Below are 11725 nucleotides of genomic sequence, written 5' to 3'. Positions count from 1 at the left end.
GTTTTCGACCTTGAAGTCTGTCAGTAGGTTATCCATTATAAAACTATGTTCACTTAATTACTTACTGTTGCATAAATCTGCTCATTTACATCTAACATTCTTACAAGCAGTAACAACCAGTCCATAGTTGAATTCTAAATAGGCAGAAAAACTGTGTATTCCAAATAAAATGACATTTATACAGGATGAGGAGATCATGGTTTTATTTTTATGAATGACGTGTCTTTGGGTCTTGTGCCAAAAACCTTTCAAGGACAACTTAAACTAAAATGATGCCATCCTCTCTCCTTCTCTGTGTCGTCAGCCTCAGCCTCAGCCTACTGGTCAGCCTCTATGTGTCCTGCAGGAAACAGTTTTGTTTTCCTCTGCTCTGGTTTCCGTTGAATGAGGATGTTGCTCCAGCAGCCTCCATCCACGGGTTGTTTATCTGTGTCAACACTCTGCAGGGGGTGGAGGGGGCACAAATACCCGTCCTGCACAGGCTGGTTATCACGGCCAGCCTACTGTTTTGGAGGAAACCCACTAACTGCTGGCTGCAAAGGCTGACTGACATCTCATAGGAGGTCACTACACAGCTGTCGATGAAGAAACGTGTGAGAGACAGAGAGAAATTGAAAGGGCTTATGTTTTATAGTTTAGCCTAAACCCCTCTAATCTAATTAATACAACCCCTGTGAGGAGTTTTCGGCAGGTTATGTAACAAACTGAAATAATACTGATGCCTCATTTTAACCTAAAAGATCAAACAAGACCATCCGCAACAAGATGTAGTGTTTCTTTATCTTAATTTTGAGTTCCTTTAAAGGCAACCACATGGTAGGTGTTGGAGAAACATGCCAAAGAGCCTGTCTTTTCTTAAATGTACTACTGCAAACATTCATAACAAGTGAGTTGTGAGACCAGGGTGAGCTTTTTTGTATCAGTGAACACTACCTGCATCCAAGGGACAAGATCCACAAGGAATCAAGGCCTACCACTTTGCCTTCAGGGTCACTAAAACCAAAACAAACCAGAAAATCCTCATGGGAGCAAAAGGATCCTCTTTTTGATACAGCATTTAAATATATTTTAGACCAAAGTGTGCATCTAACTTTGGAGCAACCAACTAGTTTCAACATCACAGATTCCCCATGCAGAAAATGTAGGTTTGTAAAGAATAGTTTTTGATGTGGAAGAGCTACACTGGCTTTCAAAGAGCCTCATGTTAAACCTGGATGAACTGGATGAAGACATTTACCAAGACTTTTTCATCCAACATCAGTGTTGGGCCTCAGTAACACTTAAAGGGAATAAATCTGACCAGCCAGGTACCAAAATCATTTAAACTCTTTCTCAGATGAGTGATGGACGGTGAAGCGGCAGAGACGTTGTAATAATTTCTACAAAAACAGAGATTACTAATCAAAAGGGAAAAGTTGGGGTGATCACATACATTTGGAAAAGTAGCCTACAGAGAATTAAGTGGCTCTTGTGAGGAGATTTGAGCTAGGTCATTAAATGGACTGAAATGAATACTCATGCCCATATATAGCATGTTCTACAAAAGTAAACAAGACAATAAGAAACCACCTGATAGTTTATTTCTATATCATTTTTAGTATCAGAAACCAATACTGTGGGTCAGGTGTTGGACAAAGTGATTTACAGCCCTACCTTCCTACCTTCCTACCTTCCTACCTACCTACCTACCTACCTACCTACCTACCTACCTACCTGCCTGCCCACCTACCCACCTACCAACCTACCCATCTACCTACCTACCTACCTACCTACCTACCTACCTACCTATCATAATAGAGATTAATTCAGCTCTATTTTTCCACCTGTAAGTCCTGAGCTGAGTTTTCCATCATGTCTGATCCCACTGCACCATTTATCCCCTAAAAATTCCTCAACACAAACATAAACTTCGACTTCAAGGTCCGCAGGCCCTCTGAAGCAAAAACAACACTTCTAGTCTCCTCCTTGACCTCCCTAAACCTCTCCTCTGAGCTCCATCCCTTCCTTTCTCTTCTCCTCCTCCTTCCTCCTCCTCCTCCTCCTCCTCCTTCAGTCCCCTCTCTGTCACAGTTTTTCCACTTTCTTTGGCTACACTTCAGGACCCTCCCCCGTCGGATGGGACTCGGCTCTTTCTCCCTCTCTGTGTGTCCTCTTCCAATTGTTTACACCGCTTGAATATTTTTTTTTTGAAAGAAGTGTGGAGAAATTAAAAGAAACGCGTTTATTCTCCTCTCTTTCGTCTGATGGAAAGTTGGTGCCTGACTGGTGCGATATAAAAACGACGCATTAATCCTGGAGTTACTGGCTGGCAAGGTGAGTAAAACGCTTTCATTGAATAAACTAAGCGAAAGGAGAGTGAAACAGAGTCTCTAGAGGTTTATGTGAAATGCAAAGTTGTCATGAATGTTGCTTATTGATGGACTTTGAGAAGTGTGTGCTTTCGCGTTTTCAGAATGAGCTGTTTGGTAGCAGTGTAGCTTAAACTCAGTCACAGAGATGTTGAAAGATGCTTACACCTAAAACACTTAAACTAACCTTACAGAGAGTATAACACTGAGTTATGTGTTTGTATCTCTTTTAAAGCCATTGTTTTGTCCTTACCGGCTTTTTACGCGTAAATGCATAAATTGTGCGCACTTGAGAAACATATCGTTCTTTTCACCACAATGCATCCAGTACAGGCTCCATAGAAGGGGCATTCGTTATTGTATCGTGCACGTTTCTGTAAAAAAGTGCCTAACACATGTTGAATTGCTCTGAACAATAGTGGAAGAAGTATTATGATACAATATCACTTCAGTTGACAGAATACATATGAAAAGTCTCACAGAGGAGTGAGAGCAGTGGTGGAAATAACTTTTCAAGAGCTGTTAATGCAGCTTTTTGTACAATATGGTTTCCTTTTATTATGCTGTACTGTAGCCTACTATGTGATGAGCTCGTGAAATGTGATGCGTAAAAGTCTCATTGTGCAGAATGCTTTATTCAAGTAGCATGTGGTTATTAATTTAGTGATATTATAAGTCATTCATTTATAATTAGATGGCATTTTAGTGTAGCAGCTGGTACTGATAATGCAAACATGTCACTGATTTTACTCTGCAGCTTGATCTAAGAATAGTGATGCATTCTTTGTAATGCACTTAACATTTGAAAAAATGTGCAATGCATGCATACACAACAATGTAAATCTATGACAATGGCATATTTTATATATGATTGAGAATAGAGTTGTGTTGTTTGCATGCGTAATCTTAATTCGAAGCACAACAGTAACTTTAGATTTCAATAAATGTTGTGCAGTTTACAAGTATGTCAAAATATGCTATAGTAAATGTACCAGGTGATGTTATACCTATGGTTGTGGAAGCTTAGATGCAGTTTTATTCCTATTTTAGTCAGATTTTAACCCACACAGTTTGGTGTTATGATCCAATATGGATCATTCATATGTGAAGGGACCTCCAGCCAACTCTCAGACAATAAAACAACATCTCCTCTCATCAACATGTGATTGAAGCACTTGTTCTAGGGAACTCTTGGCTTCGTGTCATCGCTTTTTGCACTTGCTGTTCTTTTCCTGCCTGACTAAGAGTTTTTGGCATCCTTTCTGCTCTGAAACTTCTCCAGCTTCTATCAAGAGAGTGTGAGTCAGAAAAGCTCCTCTGGCAGGTCTCCTCTATCGATTCACTGCAGAGGAAGTCGCTGGGAGGAGGTCTACTGTTTCCTCACCTCCTCCTCATCCTCTTCTTCCTTTGTTGTGTTTGATTTTCATTAAGTCTCTCAGGCTCAATCAGAGCTCTCTCTGGATCCTCCTCTTGGTGTGTTTTTGGGTCACGGAGGAGGTGTGACTCAGGCGGATGAAACGTGGCGGCGAGATGGCTTCAGCAAAAACAAGAGTGTGACATAGTGAGTGTGATGTGTGACTCAGCTTTCATGTCGTGTCAGTGAAGTTAATCAGGTGAAGCAGATTGAGATGAAGTGCTTTTCTCCTGTCTCCAGATGAGAGAGTCTACAGAGGGCTGTTAATGCTTTTATGTCTGTGTGTGTGGGTGTGTACTGTGTGTGACACTAGTTGTTATATGGTTGTTTACAGGACTCTGATATGTAAAAGTCTGGTAACTAAAGATGGGTTCATGACCTCACAGTTTTCCTCAGTTTGTCTGATTGGTTCTGTGGCCTTGCTGTCAACAGATAATCTACAGAGAGACTGAAAAATACTTTTTCGAAATGTAAAACAAACTTTTAAATTACCCTTTTTTCTGCATCAATCGTCTCTGGAGGTTGCAACCTTTGAGGAAAGAGAAAAAGAAAGAAACACATGTTAGGAAAAAGCATTATTTACAAAAACTGCACTGTGGATTTGGGATATCGTAAAACTTTGTACCATTAGTATTTACTATTCTATTATTTTCTTATGACCTGGCTTTTTTACTATTCCCCCTGCTGTGTAAATACTGGGTTCCTTTTGGTCAAAACCTCATAACAACTGTTATTATTGACTCAGAAGGACAACCTGATCACATATGTCATATTAAATCAGTCCACCGACAGGAGTCAGGCACATCTTTAACGTTTATGATTTCACCTTCAACATTAGTTTCCCATGACATCAGTAAACAACGTGGAGGATATTTGAAATTTTATTCTCAACTTATTTAGAGAGCACCAAACCTAAGATTTGTGTTTCACATCTGACTATTCAGCAGATAAAAGAAGACAAGAGGAGGAAACTGCAGCTATTACCGAAGGATGTTAAAACACACAATGAGCTGCAGAGTGAAAGAGACATCCACCAAACTGAAGAAAACAGACACTGAGCAATTACAAACCACAACACTGGGTGGGCTTTGGAAGAGTGACAGGACCGGTTGAGTGAAAAACAAAAAACGCAGACAGACTTAAAAAGTTACGAGGAAGAGGACTTTAAACAGGTGCTGCTGTTATTTTCTGCATCTGTTACAAAAACCAAAGGAGAAAAACACTCATGTTTTCTCTTGACCTCCATGAAATGTTGTATATCGTTTGATCATAACAGTAAAGCAGGATAATGTTTAGACTCTGACCTGAAGGAAAAAGTAAAGTTGAATGATAATTTAACCCACAAGTAGGCTTCTAAGAGTACAGATGCCATAAATAAATCCATATTAAATCAATAAAATCATCTTTAGATTAAAACTTAGTGTAGGGGTCTTGCCTCAATTTATGTGGATTTTGTTGAACCAGCTTGCTATACAAAATCTCTTAATCTTCTTTGCCATAAATCTTCAAATAAAACCTCAAAATGATGCCAAAATCATAATCGGAATCATAATCAGCTTTATTGGTCAGGTATGCTTGAACACACAAGGAATTTGTCTTGGTAAACTGTGCTCTCTGTACAAGGCATAAGAATAAGGCATACAAATACAAATGTAAATATAATAATAATAACAATAAAATCAACTATAAATACAAAAGAACAACAAGTAGGCATGACTAATATGTACAGGTTAAACATAATATGATAATAGTGCAGTGGTGAGTAGTGCAGAGGTAGTTTTACATTAAAAGAGCATATGTAGATGATAGTTAAATAATATAATACAAATATGTGGATTCTGCTTGGAGAATTGTTACATTTACATGTCTATTTACAGAGAGTATTTAGTCAAAAATGTATTGATCAATAAATGAACAACTGGGATTTTGTTATAATAAATATATATGGACTTCATGCTGCCTGTTAAACTCAGTTTTATGGACTCTGCACGTTGTTAATGCTCTTGCTGAACTGACATTTTTAAAGTCCTGATCCTCTCTGTGTTTTCAGGCCATAAAACTCATCTTCATTTAGGGAAACAAATCCTTATGGAGCCAATTAAAATAATCATTTTGCAGTTTCACACTCAGTGTCTGCAGCATATCAATGAAGGTAATTTGATTAAAAGAGCTTGAGCACCATTTAAAACATCTGTGAGGAAGGCTAGATATCAGAGTAAATCTTTGCCACCTGGTTTGACTCCTGACCTCACATCTGCTCTGGCAACCACAAATCGCCTTACAGGAAGTCTAAACTTTCCTCGGTCCCTCTCCAAGAATTCTTAAAAATAGTGTCATTTTGATTTATATATGTCTTTTTCATTATGACTTAAATCTGTATATGAAAACGTAACCCAGAAGGGCCTCCCTGCAGCCCTCTTTTTCATATTTAACGGAAAATAGCATCTCAAATGTGTCTGCCCTCCTCCTGACTGTTTTGGCTATCAGTGGTATAACGATGACCCATTTATCCTGATCTGGTGGAGCAACAAACCCGTCTCTAGTCTGGCAGCTGGAGAACTGCCTGTCCCACCATCTGTTTGTCTGGGAGCGGACCTGGTTTCAGACCAGTTATTGGATATGTTTTGATTAGAGATGACACGGGACAGAGACGCAGAGAGATGAGGTAGGAGTAGAAAAAGTAGAACTGAGCTAAGAGACATTAGCGTTAATTTGATCCCCCAGTGCCTGGACATTTTCAAAATGCACTGTGACACCAAACAGGGGGCCCGGAGTGTCTGCATGTTGTCTTTTGAAGGCCACACTGTGTCATGACATGCTTAAATTCAATAACACACATGTTTGTGTTATTTATGTGTGATCACAGACTCACTCACAAAAGTTCTTTCTTTGTGTTGTCGTTTCAGACGTTACTCCATGGCTGTCTCTTTTCTTTGTTCCAGAGTTTAGTAACTCATCACATCCATCCATGATCTTACTGATGACAATTCAATTATGCACAAACACTCTCCGTTCTCAAGAGGATAAAGCCAACAGATTCTTATTATCACCAGGGTCTTTTTTAAACGTAGTGCCACGGATTAAAATTTCCTCTAAACTTGTGAAAAATCTGCATCTAGACAGTTTGGCTCAAAGTTTGGTGCAGATAATTGTAGTCCCCAGAAGATAAAGCCTTTGGAGTTCTGTTATGGATTAAACTTTTTCCTCATCCAGTGAAATATCTGAACATTTCCAAAATAGTTTAGCTAAAAATTTGGTTCCCAGAGGATAAATCGTTGTGACTTCTGTGAATCCTGATGCTGGAAACAGACTCCAGCCTTTCATGAAGCATCTAGATGCACCACATCTTAAAATCCTCTGTCTGGTGGTCATGCCGTGTTTTTGTTTATTTTTTAATGAGATAATATGGCAGCCTTCTGGGCTAAATTCTCATAAATTACAGCTAAACAGTGAGCTAAAATAAGTTTCTTTCCATTTGAGGCCGTAAAGCAGAGGCTGAGTCATGTTTATGCAACTTCAGCCTTAGTGTAGAATCAACCAGCTCCTCCTGCTCTGTTGCTCAGAGTTGCAGACAGGTCTTCATCTATGTGAGCTGCTCAGGAGCATGGAGTAATACAAGTTGGGCTAAAATACCTGGATCCTCCTCATAGCTACCACACCTGGGTCCAATAAATAAAGTGCACTATTACCATTAAGCACACATCCTCCTTGTAGCTTGGTTAGACTTTTATTCTGACTGCACCTAACAGCTCAGCTTGTGATCAACAGCAACACTTAAGTAATTTAACCTTTTTATTCTTTAGTTCTTTTTATTCTTTTTCATTTTATCATGAGGGTGGTACTGGCTGGCTCTCTTTTTCTGAGTATTATGTGTTTTCACTCTCTAATGTCTAAAAGCCAAGAGAGAGTATTAAAATTTAATTTTACGCTTGTGTAAAATGTTCCTAGATTTTGTTCTCCAAAACTTTCTCTGCATCTGTTTTCTAGTAAAATTAATTAGATGTATGAAACAACCTAAGTCCAGTCCTGATGTTACAATAGTCGTGCCGAAAAAGACAAAGAGCAGAGGGAATTAGAAAGAAGGTGACGCGGGTTGAATATTCCTACCACAGGCTTATATAAGCCTTTCAACCCCATGTGCTCTGCAGCCGCACAAGTAATTTGGAGCAGATTCTGCTGTGGCCCTCCAGCTCGGGGGTTTTGGGTCGTTCATTCTGCTCTGGCAGGGGGAACATGTACAGTTTCTTTGGGCTCCGGCTCAAGTAACCGATCATAAAAAGCTGGGGTCGGGGGGTTTGGGGCTGGAACTGGAGGAGGAGCCTGCAGCGGCTTGATGAGGTGACCACAGACTACTTGTAGTGTGGTGAGGGTCCTTCCTGAAGTTGCTTATGTTGGTGGTTGGTGGGTGGCGTTTGAGATGGTGGGTGGAGCAGCAGTGGAGACATTGTTCATTAAGATTTCAGAGGCTTTCATTGGTGTCTATGTCTCACTGTGGTGTCTATGCAGGATGACTGGAACCAAGTGAAACCTGAGATGTAGAATTAGAGGAAATAAAACACTGAATTCAAGGTCCAGAGGGCTTCTCACTTTTGGGTTCCATCTCTGTGACGTAAACTGAAATGTGTTTGTTTTTATTTGGCTTCAATACTCTAATATGAGTAAAAATTACTCCTGCATATGCAGAAAATAACCCCTTATTTCTGAAAGCAATGAGATGAAAGATTGAGGTTACCATACAAAATATGCCTTTTGCATGAGAAAAACAAATGTCCTTTGAGTCATGCTTGGCACAAAGTGGACTTGAGCTCCAACTCTTGATGTTTTTTTCGTGCACAGACCTAGATCCACTCCACCAGCTGTGTTAAGCTGCGACTCTCTGAGTCGTCCATCTTGCATTTTATGAGAGGACTTATTTTCCTTTTTTCCTCCATTTTTCCAGGCCACTTCTGAAAGACAAACTTCTGCTCAGGAAAGGCAGGATGACAGATTATCATTATTTCAGCGTCCCCATTACTCAAAACAACACGAGCTCCGTGTGGAAAAAAGGGTTATTTGTAAAAATGGACACAGAAGCCAGAAAAGAGGTATACAGTCGGAAAAAAGTGGAGCCAGTGTTGGTCTGATGGCACCGTTGAAGGACTTTTCCTTTTAGGCGCCTGAATTTATTCCCAACTCACTCCTGTTTACATGTCAGAGGAAGAGAGTGTAGAGATGCAGACCTGGATGTACATGCAAGATGTTTCCTATCTGCTTCCTATTGTTTGTCCCAGTTTCATTCCTGTGTTGCTCTGCTGAGCTGATTGAAGACAGAGGAGAGAGCTGGGGCCTGAGGGACTGTAGGGACAGGGTTTGATTTAGTTGAAAACATGTTTTTCTTTTGCCCAGTTGGATAAAACAGAATGAAAGTCAGCTGAAAAGATGAAGTTATTAGCTGTGGAGGGATGATAGTTAACTAGGGAGTTGTGGTGAGTTAAAAAGTAATGAGAAAATCATGTTAGCACCAAAGAAATCATCAATAACCTCTGCTTTTGCAATGTGTTAAAATAGCTGACTTACTCATTAAGTGTCAAACCAATTTGCCTCAGTTTTAAGACAAGGCCTCATTATGATAAATACATATTCCTTCATGAACCACAGGACATGCTGTGTTCCCCGCTGCTTCTGTTTGCTTCTGGATATCCAAGTGTTAACAGTTCCCCTTCAATTGGTGTCCTTGAGTTGGAACATCACACCCAAACAAGACGACAGGCCTCTGGACTCATTTCTCTCCTGAGTTTGCCCTCCCACCATGCTGCCCAGGATGTCCTGTGTGGTGGTTTGTATCTGGCTCTTGTCTCCTCTTTGCCCCCCGTCTTCCTGTTGTGCTGCACAGAAACGCAGGTGTCATAGCAAAAAGCCCCGAGGGGCTAATAATGTGTTGCACAATGCAGATGACCATGCTAAGGTTTTCAATTAGCTGGACCACTTACTGCAGATTCTACTTTCATCTTGCTCTAGCCACGAGGCAGTTCAGTAAAGTGAATTAACGGCACCACCTGTGGGGTTTGAAGAGGTTTCAGTCTAGTGACACTGCTGGGAAAAGCTGGGAGAGTAAGACTAAGTAAAGGAACATCTCCAAGGGTTCACCTTCAGGGTAGCACACGTGGCCGAAGTTTTTGAGAGAAGAAAATAAGGCTTTAACTTCCAGATGTTGCAGGATGAGGCCCATCTGGAGAGAAAGAGGGAGACAGAGCTTTTTTGGGGTCTATGTGTTAAAAAAAAAAGGCTCTAAAATGAATACTTTAATAAGTTGCAGGTTTCCACTTCGTCCTCCAGAAAGGCAGCACACCAGATGCAGGAGTTGGGCCTGTAAATCAGCAGGGCTTAACTTTGAGGAATTTACTGGCCCAGGCTGGACTTCCTGGAAGTAGAGATAGAGGAGGAGAGCCAATTGAGATAATAACTGATAACTACTCTGGTGAACTCTACCTGTGTTGGTGGTACTCTGCTGCTGCTGCTGCTGCTGCTGCTGCTTGGTTTCATCTTCTATCAAGGCTGGTCACAGGGTTGGGAAAAACACAAAGTATGAAAACTCCATAATGATACTTTGGTAGAGTTTTAAGATAATTGTACTTGTAATTGTCGTCCTGAACCCACTTTGTTGCAAAGGCCTACATTTTTACATAAATATCCCTCCCTCTGTTCATGATATTATTAAAAACACGCTTCTTTCTTTAGCTTGAAATCATTTGAAGGTTATTAAGGATTTTCTAAAATTGTTATGAGTCACCTTCCCAATGCAAAGACAGATTTCAGCTCAGAGGGTTGGGACAAAAACACATGTAGGAAGTTTTGTGAGGTGACTGTTGGTAGAACAGATGGGAAACTAAACCACAGACAATAAATGTACTTCACATGCTGCACTTTATTGGACCTGGCTCTTGATATTCCTTGTAAGTCACAATGCAATGCTTCAACGATGTCCTTTTTAGTGACTTTAATGTTAATCAGGTGTTGTTGATGTTTTTGTCATTCCTTCGTGCGTTCTCATGCTACATGGTGCAGAAACAAATCCCCCGGGGGGAAATAAGAGTTCCATTCATCCCTTGACTCATCCATCCATCCGTCCATCCATGCATCGAACCATCCATACACCTATCACTCCATATCCATCCATCCACCTATCACTCCATCCATCCACCTATCACTCCATCACTCCATCACTCCATCACTCCATCCATCCATCCATCCATCCATCCATCCATCCATCCATCCATCCATCCATCCATCCATCCATCCATCCATTATTGACTGATAGGGGACAGTGACCAAGCCAATGTCTGAGCAGGTTTTGGCACCAACATACTTCCATCCAGCTGGTTCATAAATGGACGACACGCCTCTATCTCCTCCCATTATATCATATATGTGAAGCCAAAATACCGCCTCATTGGGCACTGACATTTTGAATCGATGGCGCCAAGGCTTCACCAGCCATAAGCAATCTGCTAAAAAACACTGCAGGAGCCCACATTCATCAACAAAGCTGTCAATCATAACACTACTGTACTTCCCCTCTTTTCAACATGAAGTAACTTACTACATGCACATTAATGAGTATAAGAACTGATGCCAAGACAGAATCAATGATTGAAAGATAATACATGATGTGTATTTTAATCTTCTACTTTAGACTATGTCCTCTTTGCTAACATGAAGGAGGCCGGCTTAAAGACCTATACTGCAGCCAGTTACCAGGAAGAGCTCTACAAGTTCTGGCTCCACTTGTGGTCTATGATTTGATACAGTCTGTGGTTTGTTTGAGCAAAGGCTTTATAACTTCTTAATCCTTGGCTTTTATACTTTGCAGAGACTCTTCATTTTCAGTTTAACAGTAAAACATTTGAATCAGCATTTCTACTTCGGTCTCAAAGTCTTTTTTATTATCAAAGGACCAGAACTTGTAGTAAAGGTACCTCAGTTA

General features: G+C 40.5%; 1 protein-coding gene across 1 annotated transcript in view; it reads left to right on the top strand.

The window, feature by feature from the left end:
• Positions 1–2068: 2068 nt before the first annotated feature.
• The window catches only part of pear1 (platelet endothelial aggregation receptor 1), a 66328-nt gene continuing 56671 nt past the window's right edge, over positions 2069–11725 (top strand). Inside the window, exon 1 of the mRNA XM_034696978.1 lies at positions 2069–2313. The gene's annotated coding sequence lies outside the window, so the exon portion shown is untranslated. The remainder of the gene's footprint in view (positions 2314–11725) is intronic.

Source organism: Notolabrus celidotus, chromosome 12 (assembly GCF_009762535.1).
Source record: "Notolabrus celidotus isolate fNotCel1 chromosome 12, fNotCel1.pri, whole genome shotgun sequence".
NCBI classification, from domain to species: domain Eukaryota; kingdom Metazoa; phylum Chordata; class Actinopteri; order Labriformes; family Labridae; genus Notolabrus; species Notolabrus celidotus.
Note: the sequence above shows the minus strand (reverse complement) of the source record. Positions and strands in the feature narration are given on the sequence as shown.